General features: G+C 41.6%; 1 protein-coding gene across 4 annotated transcripts in view; it reads left to right on the top strand.

The window, feature by feature from the left end:
• Positions 1-730: 730 nt before the first annotated feature.
• Positions 731-19,332, top strand: part of LOC112225753 (protein TANC2) — a 145,353-nt gene continuing 126,751 nt past the window's right edge. For 2 of the 4 annotated variants that reach the window (XM_042307447.1, XM_042307450.1), the window contains exon 1: positions 731-1,094. The gene's annotated coding sequence lies outside the window, so the exon portion shown is untranslated. Of the gene's footprint in view, positions 1,123-19,332 lie in introns of all 4 variants that reach the window. The other 2 variants (XM_042307448.1, XM_042307449.1) reach the window with 2 other exon arrangements.

The raw sequence follows: 19,332 nt of genomic DNA on the forward strand, positions 1-19,332 counted from the left end.
GCTTATGGCCAACAAGCTGCATCAAGCATAAACTAAAAGTACAACTATCATGCTTGTAAACTATTTATAGTGTTCAAAAACCATATTAATAGATTGTTTTTTATAAATAATATTTTGTTGTTGCATTTAACCACCGGAAATTCTGTTATCGAGGTAGCCTAATTTTCTTAGTAGGTTACTTGAGAGGTCAGCATGTGGGAGAAGTCGGAGCATTCAAGTGTATTTTTCCCAGTCAGTATTTGGTAAATACCAATAGTATGCAATTGCAGCCCGCAATATGGGGCATTCCTGCATGTGGGCTCTCATCTGCAGGAACGCCCTCCCCCCTTCACTTCCGCATCCAGAACACCTGCCCTCGCTTTCGTCAACAGAACTGCGAGAAAACAGTGCCCGCTGTCTACCACTGTTGTACGGCTAGCTAGCTACCATTGTCGCCCCCCGCCCCTTCTTCTGTGAGGTTTATTGGCAGCTGGTATCCAACGTTATTGTGCATTAACGCCACCTACTGTATTGGAGCGCCCCTGCCTCCCGCCTGTCCTAACTTAACAATTGACCAATAAAAGTATAGAGAGGAGTTCCTGCAGATTCAGGAATGCCCACATGCAGGAACGCCCCCACACTATTGGCTGCAATTGCACCCTTCTAAATATCACCTTCCCACTTGTATTTGAACGCAGGATCTGAGCACCCGCCCCTCATGAATAATTCAGCAGCCCCTCCGCTTCATGCTACTGTATGAGAGCGTTTTCAACACACACAAACATCTTCGTAGGCAATGTTTGGTTCTTCTCATGCAGTCGCGTAATGAAATAGTTCTTTCTTCTTCACTGGGTGGTTATTATTGGAGGCAAATGTTTTTCCTTCCTCAAAACCTGGAGTAGGAGGTACCTCAGTGGGAGAAGGACTGAACGATCGAACACGTCGAATCTTTACGCACGCTCGCGAAGGCTGTGTTGTGGTCCAGCTGCTTACTGGAAATCTTGCTGTAACGTTAGCTAGCTATTGCACTGACGTTTATCTATACGGGTTTAATGGTCAGTGGGACGTTCTTGCCTCGGCTTATTTGACAGTGGAGGAGGTGAAAAAAAATCAAGGTACGTGACAGCGATTTACAATTACAAGGTAATGTTACATTTGAAACACGAAATTCGAATGATTTGGCTGAATAACGTTAGTCCTAGCCAAATAATGTGATGTTCTTTAGCGTTCGGTGTCTGCTGTGCTGCACTGTTTTAGCTAGCTGGCGCTTGCTGTATATCCGCATCGAAGTGTCCCAATGATCTATTGTATTGCAGGTAGCTAGCAAACTAACATGGTTAGCATTCGCTATTTGACAACCATATAATTTTCGAACATGTTTTTTACTGTAGTTCTATTTAGCTGGATAACCTAAAGCCACACAGTGAACAATGTGGCCATTCCGTTTCACAAAGAAACCCCTTTTGTGTATTTTTTTATTGACGAATATCCCATCGCCATACGCCTCAAACTGGCTTACTGGACATCTTTGAAGTTAGAATGACAGCTACCCCCCTGGCTAACGTTAGTTAAATAGAGAAGCTGTGTAACGTTATTAAGATTCATTATACCCTTGGTGAATTATACCATGGCATTTGCTGAATGACTTTCTAAACCAAATGTATAAATGCTTAATTTCTGTGCATTCAATGTCCTAGCACCAGCTTACTTTAAAATGCATGGGGGTTGTGAATGCATTACTGCCATGATGGGTTATGTGTTTCTTACATTTCCAGTGGTGACAGAACTGGGTCTGGTTTCCCAAAAGCATCTTAAAGAGAAATGTAAAAATAAAAATAAATCTTCATATTCATGATCTCTAGCACCAGACCAACATCAATATATCAAATGGCGTGTTTCTATGTTTTCTTGATGTTGGGGTGGTGCTGGAGATTATGAAGTTGAACAATTTAGAAATAGCCCTTTAAGGCTAAATTCCTGGTTAGAACCTTCGTAGGAGCATAGTTTAATCTCTGAGTTGTTTCCCTTCATAACGTTGCACTTCAAAACGATTAATCTAACATGCTGACTAGACCGCATGTGTGTGTGCACGCGCGCATGTTGATTTTGTCCACGATCGCCAGAACGGCCTTAAAAATAATGGGACTGCCGTTTTGGGCTCTAAAATGAGTTTGACCCCCATTGTGAAATCTTTTATATTTCGCTACAAATCGAGATATTAAATATTGATCCATTCTGACTACTACATTTGTCATCACACAGGACCACATGCTGACACAGAACTATTACCGACTGGAAGGCCTAAGGGAGGCTCACACCCTCATGCATGCTCTTTGAATGTGCACTCTTTACATGTGTGTGAATAGACCTAGCAGCTGAGAATGCTTCAGTAGGCTACTGTACAATCATTCTTTGACGTTGAATGATCAATTATTCACTCAAACACCTCTTTGCAACCTCTTTATTCCCAAAACTTTTCCTCAATCACTCATCTTTCTTGAAGTGACTGTTACGGATAGGCTACCTACAGTAGAGTAGTCCATGGCCACAGGGACCCAATATTTGGGTTTGTTTACTAATTCTGCGAATCCCGTTTCCAAACAGCAGTCTTCAAACAGCATGGTCAAATTTCCTCATGGTGACGCCATAAATGAGCTAGCCTAAAATCAATAAGATGAGGTGAGTTTGTATTTTGGGTGAACCATCCCTCTAAACATATTAAGCCCCCTTTCTCCTACTTATTAACATTGTTGGGTCATGAATCAAATACTGTCAGACTGCCTACTGGCTAGGCTATTTTAACTAAAACACAACCCAGATTAAATAATCACAGTTGGCCAGTGCCTCCAGGGTGAGATTTTTTTTACGACTGACATGTAGCAATTTCTTTGTAACTTTCATTTACGTGCTGGAGGGCAGCTGTGGAAAAGTGATTAGGGAAATGATGTGCAGTCTAGGGTTGGGGGCTTTAGCAAGGTGCTTCACAGAAATAGAGCCAGCTGTCGCAGCAGTCATCAGCAATGATGAAATTGTCCCAGATTGTGGTATCTGTTGAGGAAATAACAAAATCATAATTAAGTTCAGCCAATTGATTTACCGGCTGGAGTAGCTGCTTGGATCTTCATGATGAATGAGTATGGAAGGGCCTTAGCAAAACAACAGTGAACTGGGACCCCACTAGACCAAGTGAAAGGTTTTATGACATTGACTTACTTTTATTAATTCTACCTTTTAACATGCAATCAGTGTAAAGATTTTGTACAGGCTGCTGAGGGAAGCCAATTAGATCTGACCTAGATTAAATGTGACTTTGGCAAGTAGCCTACTTCCAGCAGTCCTGAGCAGTGTAATTTCTCAAAGTTGCTAGTCTTGATGCCATAGGCCTACTTGTATACTTTATTTCTTTCTCTATTTTGTATATATATATATTTTTGCACTGTTTTCTCCTCAATTTTGTGGTATCCAATTGGTAGTTAGTCTTGTCTCATCGCTGCAACTCCCGTACAGACGCAGAAGAGGCGAAGGTCGAGAGCCGTGCGACACAATGCCCAGTTAACCCGGAAGCTAGCCGCACCAATGTGTCGAAGGAAATGCCATGCATTTGGCGACAGTGTCAGCGTGTACTGCGCCCGGCCCCCCACAGGAGTCGCTAGTGCACGGCATGGTACAAGGTGCGCCGCCCCATGGGTCTCCCGGTCGCAGCTGGCTGCGACAGAGCCTGGACTCTAACCAGGATTTCTAGTGGCACAGCCTTAGACAACTGCACCACTCTGAAGGCCCTCCTACTTGTATACTTACAGGTTTACAAGGTTACCTTAGTTATCAAAAAGAAAAGAAAGGAGGACCAATGCACTCTTCATATAATTCATTTAAATGCCTTTATTAGTATGGCATGTTCAATAGAAACAACGTTTTTAAAAAAAACTGACGCGTTTCGGCAGCATGGCCTTCTTCAGGGAGTGCTCAGGATTAGAGGTCGGCCGATTAATCGGAATGGCCGATTAATTAGGGCCGATTTCAAGCTTTCATAACAATCGGAAATCGGTATTTTTGGACACCGATTTGGCCAATTTAAAAATATTTTTTATTATTATTATTTTTTACACCTTTATTTAATCTTTATTTAACTAGGCAAGTCCGTTAAGAACACATTCTTATTTTCAATGACGGCCTAGGAACGGTGGGATAACTGCCTTGTTCAGGGGCAGAATGACAGATGTTCACCTTGTCAGCTCGGGGAACCAATCTTGCAACCTTACAGTTAACTAGTCCAACGCTATAACCATCTGCCTCTCGTTGCACTCCACAAGGAGACTGCCTGTTACACGGATGCAGTAATCCAAGGTAAGTTGCTAGCTAGCATTAAACTTATCTTATAAAAAATGATCTATCATAATCACTAGTTAACTACACATGGTTGATGATATTACTAGTTTATCTAGCATGTCCTGCATTGCATATAATCTGACTGAGCATATAAGTATCTGACTGAGCGGTGGTAGGCAGCAGCAGGCTTGTAATCATTCATTCAAACAGCACTTTCGTGTGCGTTTTACCAGCAGCTCTTCGTTGTGCGTCAAGCATTGTGCCGTTTATGACTTCAAGCCTATCAACTCCCGAGATGAGGCTGGTGTAACCGAAGTGAAATGGCTAGCTAGTTAGCGGGGTGCGCGCTAATAGCGTTTCAAACATCACTCGCTCTTAGACTTGGAGTGGTTGTTCCCCTTGCTCTGCATGGGTAACGCTGCTTCGGGGGTGGCTGTTGTCGTTGTGTTCCTGGTTCGAGCCCAGGGGGAGCGAGGAGAGGGACAGAAGCTATACTGTTACACTGGCAATACTGAAGTGCCTATAAGAACATCCAATTGTCAAAGGTTTATGAAATACAAATGGTATAGAGAGAAATAGTCCTATAATTCCTATAATAACTACAACCTGAAACTTCTTACCTGGGAATATTGAAGACTCATGTTAAAAGGAATCACCAGCTTTCATATGTTCTGAGCAAGGAACTTAAACGTTAGCTTTCTTACATGGCACATATTGCACTTTTACTTTCTTCTCCAATACTTTGTTTTTGCATTATTTAAACCAAATTGAACATGTTTCATTATCTACTTGAGGCTAAATAGATTTTATTGATGTATTATATTAAGTTAAAATAAGTGTTCATTCAGTATTGTTGTAATTGTCATTATTACGCATACATAAAAACAAAACAAAAATCGGCCAATTAATCGGAGGCATCGGTTTTTTTGGGTTCTCCAATAATCGGTCGACCTCTACTCACGAAGCACCTCTCCTGCTAAGAGTGCACTACCACTAACACCTGGCTGCTACCAAGATATACCGCTATGATGGGAAAGTAAAGTCATCACAACTAAGACAGTTGTGCCAAGCAATTTAATGCATCCTTTTAAAAATGTCTGAAGCCATTTTCCAGTAGAATGTTATGAAACAATGTAAGATTTATTTAGATGTTTTTAGTACCTCCGATGCAGCCCAATCATTTAGCCTAGTAGAGTATTTGATTGATAAATGGCTTCTTTGACAACATTATAAAGGGGGGCAATGTTATGGATTTGTCACAGCTGCTACTCTTCGTTTAGGGGAACCTTGATTATTAAACACAGTCACACAGTGTTGTCTGTCTGCAGTCAGATATGTAAATTGAAGTCTGTGCTGCGTGCCTGGTGAGCTGCTGTGACTCTCGCATGTAGTAAATCCCCATAACTGCCACACCTCCAATACTTAGAGGAAAACCTGAGCTGCTGCCATGCCTTTACTGCAGGGTCATTAAAGGCCATGCCATGAAGTGAAGCTGCATTCACTAACACCATCTCAATTCATCCCTTTGCTCCCAAGCCTCCCACCTCAGGTTTATCTTACTGGCTGCTTGTTTGTCAGACTCACATGCGCACACTCACACACCCACACCTTTCTCCCTTTGCTTTGATTAGGATGAGATTATCAATGGTCACAGCTGTTTCACCTTTTGGTGTTTGCTGCAGCGATAAAATGGTTGAGAATCTGACACGCAAGTAGATTTTCCTCTTGAGTCACATTTGGAGATGGCATATTGCTGTGCTCAGCGCAGTATGACGGACTGTATGTTCGAGCAGTAGGTTTGGCTTGTCCTACTCTTCCAAAATGGGCTTTCAATATGTTTGGCTGAATACTGTTATAGGACAGTCTTTCTCAGATGTTTTCCCATTTATGTCATTTATAACAATGTTATTACAGAATTGGCTGCCTATGCATCCAAACTATGGAACGACGATTGACGTCTCTCCTTAAAAATGTTTGTGTGGAATCACAATAAAGGGATTGTAACCGACTATAACAATCAACATAACCTAAAGAGGTACTTCAAGTTCAAAAAGCAGCAAAGTTGTTGTAAGTGACAGCCTGACCCCCTGACTCTCAATTACCCACAACTTCCTACAGGTGGGTTCTCTGCTGTCGCCTGGCTCTTATCTCCATGCTCAACTTTACTTCCTACAGGACACTATTCAGCTGGCCCCATAGACAGAGTGGGAGGGGGGGGTTGGTGTCTGGCACTTTTTTTCTCTCTAGTCTAGGGCTATGCAGCATGCATTCCTGTGGGCTAGATTTAATTGTCAGTGCCACTCAACTAGTGCTAATAATAAGGAGACTAACGAGGAGGCTAAAAGTTCCTGTTGAGACCACACATCAGGGTCAGTAATGCTTTGTTTTCTTTGTGTGTGTGTGTGCATGTCTTCTGTTTGTTGTTTTATGTGGGCCAACGTCGATCTGGTTTCAAGATACCAACAGACACGACTTTTGGTTACAATGCCTTATTTCCTGATATCGAATCCTGAGTCACCATCCTGAGTGAGAGAGAGAGAATGTTTGGATTATTTGGGGTTACTAAAGCACAGACCAATACCGCTCCCTTATAATAATATGATAAGAACGGGCCCTAGTCAACCAAACTCGGTTTCTTGTTTCAATCGCCAAAGATTTTTATGTTGCCACACAGTCAAGGTGGCATTTATCAGTAGTAATGATGACCAGGGATGTTCTCTTGATAAGTGCATGAATTGGAAAATGTTCTGTCCTGCTTAAGCATTCAAAATGTAAAGAGTACTTTTGGGTGTCAGGGAAAATGTATGAAGTAAAAAGTACATTATTTTCTTTAGGAATGTAGTGAAGTAAAAGTTGTCAACATTTTACTTGGGGGTCATGTTGTGGACATCAAGAGAATGCTGAGTTACCTTGCATGTTGACATATGTAGTTCTATTGTTTCTTCTCCTTCGTCAGTAAGCAATATCAAAACAACTTGATTTGAAGAAGTGTTGACTTGCACCATAAGAGCTCAGCTGAATGATGGGGGGGAAAATAATTCAGCTAGCGTCAGACAACCAAGTCTCTGGTGCAGTACAATTTGTTTTTAGCAAGAGTGAAAGAAATACATCCCTCTATTTATTTTTCTGTCCCACAGCAGTTGAATTTAAATGGACCACTGAACAATACTGTCTACACTACAACAAGCAATGTGTCACCTGCTTTCAGAGGGGAAAAACAGCTGTGAATGCAGCCGTTTTCACTGGACTGCAGCGTTTGCCTAATGGAATGGATTTTTAAATTCTCATAAATGTTATCGGTGAGGGATGACTGCCGTCACTCCAGGAAGCGGCCCTTGTCACCGCACATCATCAGGAGGCCAGTGTGATTCAACCATGTCGAGGTGACAAGACTGCCGGCTCCATCATGGAATTAGCCTAATTTACATCAGCTCAAACGTTCACATCTTTCAGTTTGCCAAATGATCTGTTTGCTTATATTCTACTTTTTGAGACCAATTTCATCCAAGTCTCCTCATTAACAAAGCCATAATTGTTCCCCTTTTGTCTTTTTTACATGTTAAAATGAAGCCGACTCAAGCTCAGGATTAGAAAATAAACGGTAGTGTCATCTGGCGTATGTTGCACCTAGCACTGCAGGTAGACTGAAGAGGAGTATCTTACAGATCCTTTCTGGCAACCTCACCTCCAGGTTTATTCAGTCTCTAGCTCAGACTTCCAGGACTCCACTGAAGTCCCAGTACATGTCATCTCCAATGGAGCGTGCCACCAGAGCCTTATGATCTGATCAGATGGCTGTTTTGACCCCATTCCTCCCTCTTCTATTCCCCTCTGAGGCCATCATCTCGTTCCCGCCATCCATGCATTGATGCCACCTCGTCTTCAGAGACCTCGTACATATACTGAACAAAGATATGATTGCAACAATTTCAATGATTTTACTGAGTTACAGTTCATATAAGGAAATCAGTCCTTTGAAATACTATACATGTACAGTGGGGCAAAAAAGTATTTAGTCAGCCACCAATTGTGCAAGTTCTCTCACTTAAAAAGATGAGAGGCCTGTAATTTTCATCATAGGTAAACTTCAACGATGACAGACAAAATTTGAATTTATTTGCAAATTATGGTGGAAAATAAGTATTTGGTCACCTACAAACAAGCAAGATTTCTGGCTCTCACAGACGTGTAACTTCTTCTTTAAGAGGCTCCTCTACTCCACTCGTTACCTGTATTAATGGCACCTGTTTGAACTTGTTATCAGTATAAAAGACACCTGTCCACAACCTCAAACAGTCACACTCCAAACTCCACTATGGCCAAGACCAAAGAGCTGTCAAAGGACACCAGAAACAAAATTGTAGACCTGCACCAGGCTGGGAAGACTGAATCTTCAATAGGTAAGCAGCTTGGTTTGAAGAAATCAACTGTGGGAGCAATTATTAGGAAATGGAAGACATACAAAACCACTGATAATCTCCCTCGATCTGGGGCACCACGCAAGATCTCACCCCGTGGGGTCAAAATTATCACAAGAACGGTGAGCAAAAATCCCAGAACCACACGGGGGGACCTAGTGAATGACCTGCAGAGAGCTGGGACCAAAGTAACAAAGCCTACCATCAGTAACACACTACGCCGCCAGGGACTCAAATCCTGCAGTGCCAGACGTGTCCCCCTGCTTAAGCCAGTACATGTCCAGGCCCGTCTGAAGTTTGCTAGAGAGCATTTGGATGATCCAGAAGAAGATTGGGTGAATGTCATATGGTCAGATGAAACCAAAATATAACTTTTTGGTAAAAACTCACCTCGTCATGTTTGGAGGACAACGAATGCTGAGTTGCATTCAAAGAACACCATACTGTGAAGCATGGGGGTGGAAACATCATGCTTTGGGGCTGTTTTTCTGCAAATGGACCAGGACGACTGATCCGTGTAAAGGAAAGCATGAATGGGGCCATGTATCGTGAGATTTTGAGTGAAAACCTCCTTCCATCAGCAAAGGCATTGAAGATGAAATGTGGCTGGGTCTTTCAGCATGATAATGATCCCAAACACACCGCCCGGGCAACGAAGGAGTGGCTTCGTAAGAAGCATTTCAAGGTCCTGGAGTGGCCTAGCCAGTCTCCAGATCTCAATCCCATAGAAAATCTTTGGAGGGAGTTGAAAGTCCGTGTTGCCCAGCAACAGCCCCAAAACATCACTGCTCTAGAGGAGATCTGCATGGAGGAATGGGCCAAAATACCAGCAACAGTGTGTGAAAACCTTGTGAAGACGTACAGAAAACATTTGACCTGTCATTGCCAACAAAGGGTATATAACAAAGTATTGAGAAACTTGTAATTGACCAAATACTTATTTCCACCATAATATGCAAATAAATTCATTAAAAATCCTACAATGTGATTTTCTGGGAAAAAAAATGCTCATTTTGTCTGTCATAGTTGAAGTGTACCTATGATGAAAATTACAGGCCTCTCATCTTTTTAAGTGGGAGAACTTGCACAATTGGTGGCTGACTAAATACTTTTTTGCTCCACTGTACATGTAGGCTTTGTGGTGGAAGCAGTTCAGGAACCTTTTGGAAGAGGTGTTGTCGTGCCCTCTTCATCTGTGTTTTTGTGTTTGAACCATGCTACATCCTTAGTGATGTGGACACCGAGGAACTTGAAGCTCTCCACTGTTGACTTTTGTATCAACATGACTACTTCCTCGCTGAATTGTTTTATTTCATTAGAGAATGACATCCTAGCTGAAGTCCTGCGTTTTCTCACACCAGAAAGAAATGGCTAATATGACTATTTATATCTCTAATGATACCTCAAGTTAATCTGGCTTGTGAGTAAAGAAAGACTGGGGTTACTATTTCTTAGCTCAATTGCAGCCACTGTTTCAATGGAAATGGTCCTGCAGAGCCACCATCTGAACTCAATACAAAGAAGTCTGAGGGAAGAACAAAAGGGACGGGTCTTAAATGGTCCTCATCGGTCTAAGTTGTTACATTGGACAGTACCCTACGTTTTCTTTTACCAGACATATTGCTTTCACCTATGAACACATTTGCCCGAGGGGGTACAGATTGTGGTTTGCATGGTGGTTGGCATTAATGTATTTGAATATGTCGCTTGACCAGATAGGCTATGTTGGATATTATTAAAAAAATTACTGGAGTGCATAGAATTTGCTTCTAGTTGTATATTGGCCTAGCCTACATTTTAAACTGAAGCTCTTCAGTGCCTTCCTTTCCCCCTGCACTTGAAAATACAGCCTCTCCATGGCTCTGAATTACTTCCATTTGAAAAGCTGATTTATAGATAATCTGTCATTGATTTCAGAACATCATGCACCAGGTAAGGCTGTGTGTGGCATTTTTTGTGTGTTTTTTGTTTTGTTTGAGGCTCCGCTTTCTGGTAGAACCAATCAAGACCGACCATTAAAGAGCAATCTTTCACAATGCAAGTGCATTCATGTGTCTGGAGGCTACACTAATCTGTAATGATTGGTCGTACTCAGTATGAGAACACAATCAGTTTTGAATGCTGTTCTAGAGAAGCATCTAATCCAATAGCCTATTTATCTTTTGTGTGTACGTTTCAACCTCTATCTCCATTTGTAAATATGTTCTCCAAATGGGTAATTATGAGCTCAAGTATTGATTCTTTCATCTGCACCTCTTTTATTCTCTCTGACGGATAGGCCTAAACAGCAAGCATTTAGCCCATGTTTGTTGGCTTTTGTGGTTTTCGAAATCTGAGCTTTTCGACCTTCACCCGACTTTACATCCCCTTCAACCTTCTCCTGAAGTAACAAAATAAAAAACACTCCTCAAGACGGCCATGGTTTATTTTCCCCTCCAATTTTATAGAGTAGACCCTGAATATCTGTTTTCAAATCAAATTTTATTGGTCGTGTACACATATTTTGCAGATGTTATTGCAGGTGCGGCGAAATGCTTATGTTTCTAGCTCCAACAGTGAAGTAATATTTAACAATACAAAACAATACACACAGTCTCAAAACACTGTCCGGAATATAAATATACTCTTTCCATGACATAGACTGACCAGGTGAATCCAGGTGAAAGCTATGGTCCCTTTATTGATGTCACCTGTTAAATCCACTTAAATCTGTCTAGATGAAGGGGAGGAGACAGGTTAAAGAAGGATTTTTAAGCCTTGAGACAATTGAGACATGGATTGTGTATGTGTGCCATTCAGAGGGTGAATGGGTAAGACAAAAGATATAAGTGCTTTTGAAAGGGGTTCGGTAGTAGGTTTGAATCTGTCAAGAACTGCAATGCTGCTGGGTTTTTCACACTCAACCGTTTCCGTGTGTATCAAGAATGGTCTACCACCCAAAGGACATCCAGCCAACTTGACACAACTGTGGGGAACGTTAGTCTACATGGCTAGCATCCCTGTGGACCGCTTTTGACACCTTGTAGAGTCCATGCCTCGATGAATTGAAGCTGTTTTGAGGGCAAAAGGGGGTGCAACTCAATATTAGGATGGTGTTCCTAATGTTTTGTACACTCAGTGTGTACAGTTGAAGTCGGAAGTTTACATTCACCTTGAGCCAAATACATTTAAACTCAGTTTTTCACAATTCTTGACATTTAATCCTATTAATAATTCCATGTCTTAGGTCAGTTAGGATCACCACTTTATTTTAAGAATATGAAATGTCAGAATAATAGTAGAGAATTATTTATTTCAGCTTTTATTTCTTTCATCACATTCCCAGTGGGTCAGAAGTTTACATACACTGAATTAGTATTTGGTAGCATTGCGTAACTTGGGTCAAATGTTTCGTGTAGCCTTCTACAAGCTTCCCACAATAAGTTGGGTGAATTTTGGCCCATTCCTCCTGACAGAGCTGGTGTAACTGAGTCAGGTTGTAGGCTTCCTTGCTCGCACATGCTTTTTCAGTTCTGCCCACATATTTTCTATAGGATTGAGGTCAGGGCTTTGTGATGGCCACTCCCAATACCTTGACTTTGTTGTCCTTAAGCTATTTTGCCACAACTTTGGAAGTATGCTTGGGGTCATTGTCCATTTGGAAGACCCATTTGCGACCAAGCTTTAACTTCCCGACTGATGTCTTGTGGATATATTGAAGCAACATCTCATCATTTTCCTTCCTCATGTTGCCATCTATATTGTGAAGTCCACCATTCCCTCCTGCAGCAAAGCACCCCACAACATCATGCTGCCACCCCCGTGCTTCACGGTTGGGATGGTGTTCTTCAGCTTGCAAGCCTCCCCCTTTTCCTCCAAACATAACGATGGTCATTATGGCCAAACAGTTCTATTTTTGTTTCATTGGACCAGAGAACATTTCTCCAAAAAGTACAATCTTTGTCCCCATGTGCAGTTTCAAACCGTAGTCTGTTTTTTTATGGCGGTTTTGGAGCAGTGGCTTCTTCCTTGCTGAGCGGCCTTTCAGGTTATGTCGAATTTTCAACTGATTTTACTGTGGCTGTAGATACTTTTGTACCTGTTTCCTCCAGCATCTTCACAAGGTCCTTTGCTGCTGTTCTGGGATTGATTTGCACTTTTCGCACCAAAATACGTTCATCTCTAGGAGACAGAGCACGTATGAGACGGTATGTTTTTCTGAGAGGTATGACGGCTGCGTGGTCCAATGGTGTTTATACTTGCATGCTATTGTTTGTACAGATGAACGTGGTACCTTCAGCCATTTGGAAATTGCTCCCAAGGATGAACCAGACTTGTGGAGGTCTACGATTTTTTTTTTTCTGAGGTCTTGGCTGATTTATTTTGATTTTCCCATGATGTCAAGCAAAGAGGCACTGAGTTTGAAGGTAGGCCTTTAAATACATCCCCAGGTACACTTCCGATAGGCTAATTGACATCCTTTGAGTCAATCAGAAGCTTCTAAAGCCATGACATCATTTTCTGGAATTTTCCAATCTGTTTAATGGCACAGTCAACTTACTGTATGTAAACTTCTGACCCACTGGAATTGTGATACAGTGAAATAATCTGTCTGTAAACAATTTGTGTCATGCACAAAGTAGATGTCCTAACCAACATGCCAAAACTATAGTTTGTTAACAAGAGATTTGTGGAGTGGTTGAAAAACGAGTTTTAATGACTCCAACCTAAGTGTATGTAAACTTCTGACTTCAACTGTATGTAGATAATGGTGTGTACGCACAGTGTATGAGTAGAAAAGGTGTGTACTGAAGTAGTTATATAGGATGAGTGTTTTATCACTAGACATCTGTTTCCTTTTGCAGATAATCAGAAACTGACATGATCCCCAAACAGACGGCTGTTACAGTTTTCGGTAGCACCGTCCATCCAGGTATCTGCTTTAGTGGTCCCCTGCAGGATTGAGTTGTAAAGAGCAGGGCTTGACGATACGTCTCTATATTACGGCATACGCTGCACTATGCTAGACACAGTGTACACATGGGATTCTTTTCTGTTTCATGAAGGAAAACCATATCATAGTGCTGAAGACTGGATAGAGATAAAATGGCTTCAAATCAGGTTCATTGAGTGGATGTGCCACCAAGCCATCCTGTTTTAAGGATAATGCCTCACATGGGCATAGAACTTAATTGCTTTATTCGGCGGCCTTGAGAAAGAGGACACCACTTTTAGCCCATTACCCTGCATAAAATGGATGATTTTGCCTTCTTTATTTTCTCCCACATCTACATAATGTGACCATTTGTGCGTAGTGCTAGGAGATGGCCTTTTGTTATGCATTAGGCTAACACAGTGCTATTGCTACCTCGGATTGTGTCCATATACACTGGTAACCCGCAGTGACCACTGCTCCCCATTCCCTGCCCTCATTACAGAGGTAATAGAATCAGCCTCTGTCCCCTGAGCACACAGCCTTCCATACGTTTCTCATCAGCTCATTCCCACCAAGCCTTCCATAAGCCTCCAGTGATCATTGACTTTGAACTACCTCCAACGAGCCCATGTGCTCAGCACGGGCCTGTTTATTATGCAGGTTTATGGGGGAGTGAGCTCCACCACGTCCCCATTCTGTCGCTTCCGCTGGAGACGGGGAAGGAAAAAAGGAGACAATCTACTGAAATTCAGAGTAGAGGGAGGATCTGGGCTCTTTCAGAAGCCTTTGTTTTTCATTGCTGCATTTCTCTCTTCATACCATCTATACCTAACACTAGATTACAGAAGAGTGCTGATTTTAATCTAGGCTATATAACTGCTATTGCTGAAGTATGTAGCGTCTCCACTGTTTGTCTATATAAACGGAGGAAAGCCAGCCAGTTCTGTATCTCCTACTGGTGGAGTGGAGCAGTGACCTCCCACTGTGGGGCTGGTGGATTCCTGCACTCTGCTGTATCATTAATGAGATTGTAGCAGAGAAAGGGCAGGGACAGGGAGGGGTCCAACATACAGAGAGGGACAGAGAGAAGACTGGCAAATATGGACGGAAAAGAATGGGAGAGGGGTTAGGAGGGAGAGGGTAAAAAGAAAACGGTCTCAATAACATGGTGGAGGAAATGGAGAGCTTAGTGCTGTAATGGAGGTTCATGGGCTGAGTTACAGTTGGCCTACACTACATGGCTCTTTAAACAGTGGAGACTTCTCCTCCATAGACTGCAGGCAGGTCTGACCACAGCCAGCCCCATAGACAGAAAACTATCTTTAAAGTAGTCACCAGGTGTCTATACAAGAAGACACCATTCTGTGTGTCACCTGTTTCTGCTTTAGGGTGTGGCCCTCCTACAATAGGAGAATAGACAGATATAGGCTTTGCCCTCTGTTTACTCTACCTGTTCCTAAAACTGGCTTCTGGTGCACTGCACACAGAGGCCTATGTTGTCCTTCTACTGTTTACGTAACAGCTGCTACTTTATCAGTAATTTATTCCCTCTAATAGCCTATAGCCTACTTTGAAAGAAATCATACAGATTTCAAAGAAATATATATATATTATTAATTAAATAAATAAAATTGGGGTGCAAAAAAAAACATGGACGGTTTTGGTCCGTGGGCCGCCTGCTGCCGATCTCTGGTAGAGATGTGATTCTTGTCTCTCAGCCTGGTGGGATCAAATCAAATCAAAATCAAATCCCAATGGATGACTTTAGGAATCAGCTCTGAATCACCCTTCATTCATCTCTAGGGTGGTTTTCGATAATTTCTCAATCAACTGGCCAATCAGCTCTGAATCACCAGGTTTTGTAGCTCTGGGCTACAGAGTGCCACGGGTGCATTTCCTTCTCTTCTGCATCATTATGGCCACTACTGTTGTTATGAAAGGTACCGCCAATGAATATCCTGCTTGTATTTATCAGATCCTAGTCTTGGAGGCCTGAGGCTGAGCTTAAGATGTAGGTCAGCAGCATCAGAACTACAGTTTGAAGGGATATTTTTCCAAGACATGAAACCATTATGTAAATGAGGTATGGTCAATTCTGCTGAAACCGGTTGAAACTAGATTGCACCAAGTGTCTTGACATGCAGATTAATTATGTGGTATATGACATCATGCATAATGCTCTCTTCATTTGTGATGCATCAATATGACATTTTTGGCTGATACTGATATCCAATATTTTCCTTGCCAAAAAATCCCCGATAACCAATATTTCAAATTTTAGCTGCCTTTTTAAGCATTCTAGTACAGTTAAATAATTAACACACACACATGGACGCAGCGGTCTTAAGGCACTGCATCCCAATGCAAGAGGCGTAACAATGAATCCAGGCTGTATCACATCCAGCTGTGATTGGGAATCCCATAGGGTGGCACACAATTGGCTCAGCGTTGTCCGTGCCATCATTGTAAGTAAGAATTTGTTCTTAACTGACTTGCCTAGTTAAATAAAGGTTACACGCAGACACACCACACTGACCAAAAAGTTATCTTGTTGGCATTTACGTGTATCTCCATTTACCAGTAAAACATAATCCAAACCTATTTCTTTCACTTACTTGCTGTTTCGTTGTTCATTTGTTCAGTCGTTTCATTCTCAACCAGGATTTCTATGGAACGCCGTTTGGGTCTTTGCATGTCAAAAAGATGCACGTCAAATAACACTATTTGACCAATCAGGACCTGAATATGACTGCACGTCACAATTTAACACGTTCATACATTTTTTTACATGGTTATTACACATTGATTACACTATCACTCACTCGTATTTCATATATCACAACGATTCATCGATACATATGCTATGATGCTGGAGATGTTGTCTCACATACCTACAGTGCTGGTGATAAAAAAATGGCTAGCTAGCTCATGGATGCAAACAATGTTCTTCCCCAAAAACATAGCAAAACAATCTGTTTCAGTAGCTATAGTTAGCTAGCTAACTATATAACTAGGTGTCATCTAAAATAACCCTAATTTATAAGACAAAAAACTATCTGGGGCGGCAGGGTAGCCTAGTGGTTAGAGCGTTGGACTAGTAACCGAAAGGTTGCAAGTTCAAATCCCCAAGCTGTCGTTCTGCCCCTGAACAGGCAGTTAACCCACTGTTCCTAGGCCATCATTGAAAATAAGAATTTGTTCTTAACTGACTTGCCTAGTTAAATAAAGGTAAAATAAATAAAACATTTGATTAATACCAGACCCATCTATGTGAAGCTAGCCACAATAAAGATTAGCCACAATAGTGGTTGTGGTTAGCCTTCAAAATAAAAGTATGTCATAATTCTACTATTTGTGTTCATTTGCTTCACTGTCAATAACATACTTTTATCTTGAAGGCAAGCCTCAAATTCCACTATTGTGCCTAATCCTTATTGTGGCTAGCTTCACAACACATAACCTGGTCCGGTGGAGCCTCACTAGCCAGATGAAGCTAGCTTGCTGCTTTTAAGAATAGGTTTGGGCAACAGGGTTAAGTAGCTGGCTAGCTATTTATTTTCATGAACTGAAGTTCAATTTCAATAGGCAAACAAGTGGCAACCTAGCTAATACTTACTCACAAGGATTCCTAAATCATTGCTAAGAATAATGAAAATGACTGCAGTTTCTACTGGTCATTTATTTTCAGGCTGGTTGTATTGGTGCTAGCTAGGTACCAAGCTAAAGCTAGCTACCCCAGAAGTTGCGGTGGTTCAATATTCCCAGTTCCTCAATATTCCCAGTTAAATTGTAGGTTGTAGTTATTATAGGAATTATGACGTGTCGACTATTTCTCTCTCTACCACTTGTATTTCATATACCTTTGACTATTGGATGTTCTAATAGGCACTTTAGTATTGCCAGCCTAAACTCAGGAGTTGATAGGCTTGAAGTCATAAACAGCGCTGTGATTCAAGCATTGCAAAGAGCTGCTGGCAAACACAGTAAAGAGTGAATGAATGCTTACGAGCCTGCTGCTGCCTACCACCGCTCAGACTGCTCTATCAAATAATAGACTTAATTATAATATAATAAACACAAATACGAGCCTTTGGTCATTAATATGGTCAAATCCGGAAACTATAATTTCAAAAACAAAACGTTCATTCTTTTAGTGATTTTTTTTTTTTTCATATTTTATCGAACGGATGGCAACTCTAAGTCTAAATATTGCTGTTACATTGCACAACCTTCAATGTTATGTCACAATTCTGTAAAGTTCTGGCAAATTAGTTTGCAACGAGCCAGGCGGCCCTGAATCTGCGTGAAATGAACCCAAGATAAGTGACACAATTTCCCTAGTTGATATTGCCTGCTAACATGAATTTCTTAAAATATGCAGGTTTAAAAAAATATATACTTCTGGGTATTGATTTTAGGGAAGGCATTGATGTTTATGGTTAGGTACATTCGTGCAAGGATTGTGCTTTTTTTGCTAAATCATCCCCCATTTGGTGAATAAGGCTGTGATTTGATGATAAATGAACAGGCACCGCATTGATTACATGCAATGCAGGACAAGCTAGTTAACCTAGTAATATCATCAACCATGTGCATGCAGTTAACTAGTATTTATGTGAAGATTGTTTTTTATAAGGTAAGTTTAATGCTAGCTAGCAACTTACCTTGGCTCCATGCCGATTTAATCAGTCGACCGCTACTGGAGAATACAGTGGAAAATATATTGGAGGACATCCTTCGAGTTGGGATGCACACCATTGTTACTGCTACATTTACTGTGATATACTTACAGAGCTCAAAGCAACACTTTAATCAGAGGCCTCTATCACATTCATCACTCTTCTTGCTCACTGTCGTCTCGAATACTGTTTGTTACGCTTACTTTCAATCAACTAGGCCCATTTTCTATCATTGTCACCCTCCCTGTTAAATTTGTCCACAAAGCTTGCAATGAAATAATTACTCACATAAAGCTGACTGAAAGCAGTTTAGATGGGAACATTTGTCTGTGGTTTTTCAGGTCTGTATTTACAGTTTCTAAAGGGTATCTTGGAAGACCACTCCCTCTCAGGCACTTAAGCCCTATAGATACCATGAGCAGACCTGTAGGATGAGTCATACAGTGGATTCTGTGAATGTAGGACTGTCTATTGTCTACATAAGTGCAGGAAGCACTGTCTGATAAGAAAGAAAGATAAATTAATAACCTGGGCCAAACCATGCCCCCGCAATCCACAGTGAGAGAAATCATAATGTTCCTACCCATTTCAGTTTCCTGGAATTTGTTTATAAAACAACCTGCTCCCTGTCTCTTAACTCCTCTACCCTCCTCCCATTTCCTCACCATCATCCTCTCTTCCTCCTCCTCCCTGTGGGCTGACTGTAATGGAGAGAGGCAGTCACTCCGGTTTAAAACCACCTCCAAACAGAGAGATGGGGATGAAATGAATATTAGAGGAGAAGGAGAGGTAGACAGAGAGGATACTGCCGGTCACGGGCTGATCCTTCTGCCTGGACTGGAATCAGTAGGGTAATATAGCCAGAAGGGACCTGGAAGGCACCAGCATGGAGCCGCTGCAGCCTGTACTGGAATTGATCTCCCAATTTATTTCATCTCTGCTTTATGGTGCTGGCTGTGTCAAACCTTGGTGAATTTGCTGATTCTGCAGCGTGCTCAATTCATCAACACTGTAG

This window comes from Oncorhynchus tshawytscha, linkage group LG27 (genome assembly GCF_018296145.1).
Source record: "Oncorhynchus tshawytscha isolate Ot180627B linkage group LG27, Otsh_v2.0, whole genome shotgun sequence".
Classification (NCBI taxonomy): Eukaryota; Metazoa; Chordata; class Actinopteri; order Salmoniformes; family Salmonidae; genus Oncorhynchus; species Oncorhynchus tshawytscha.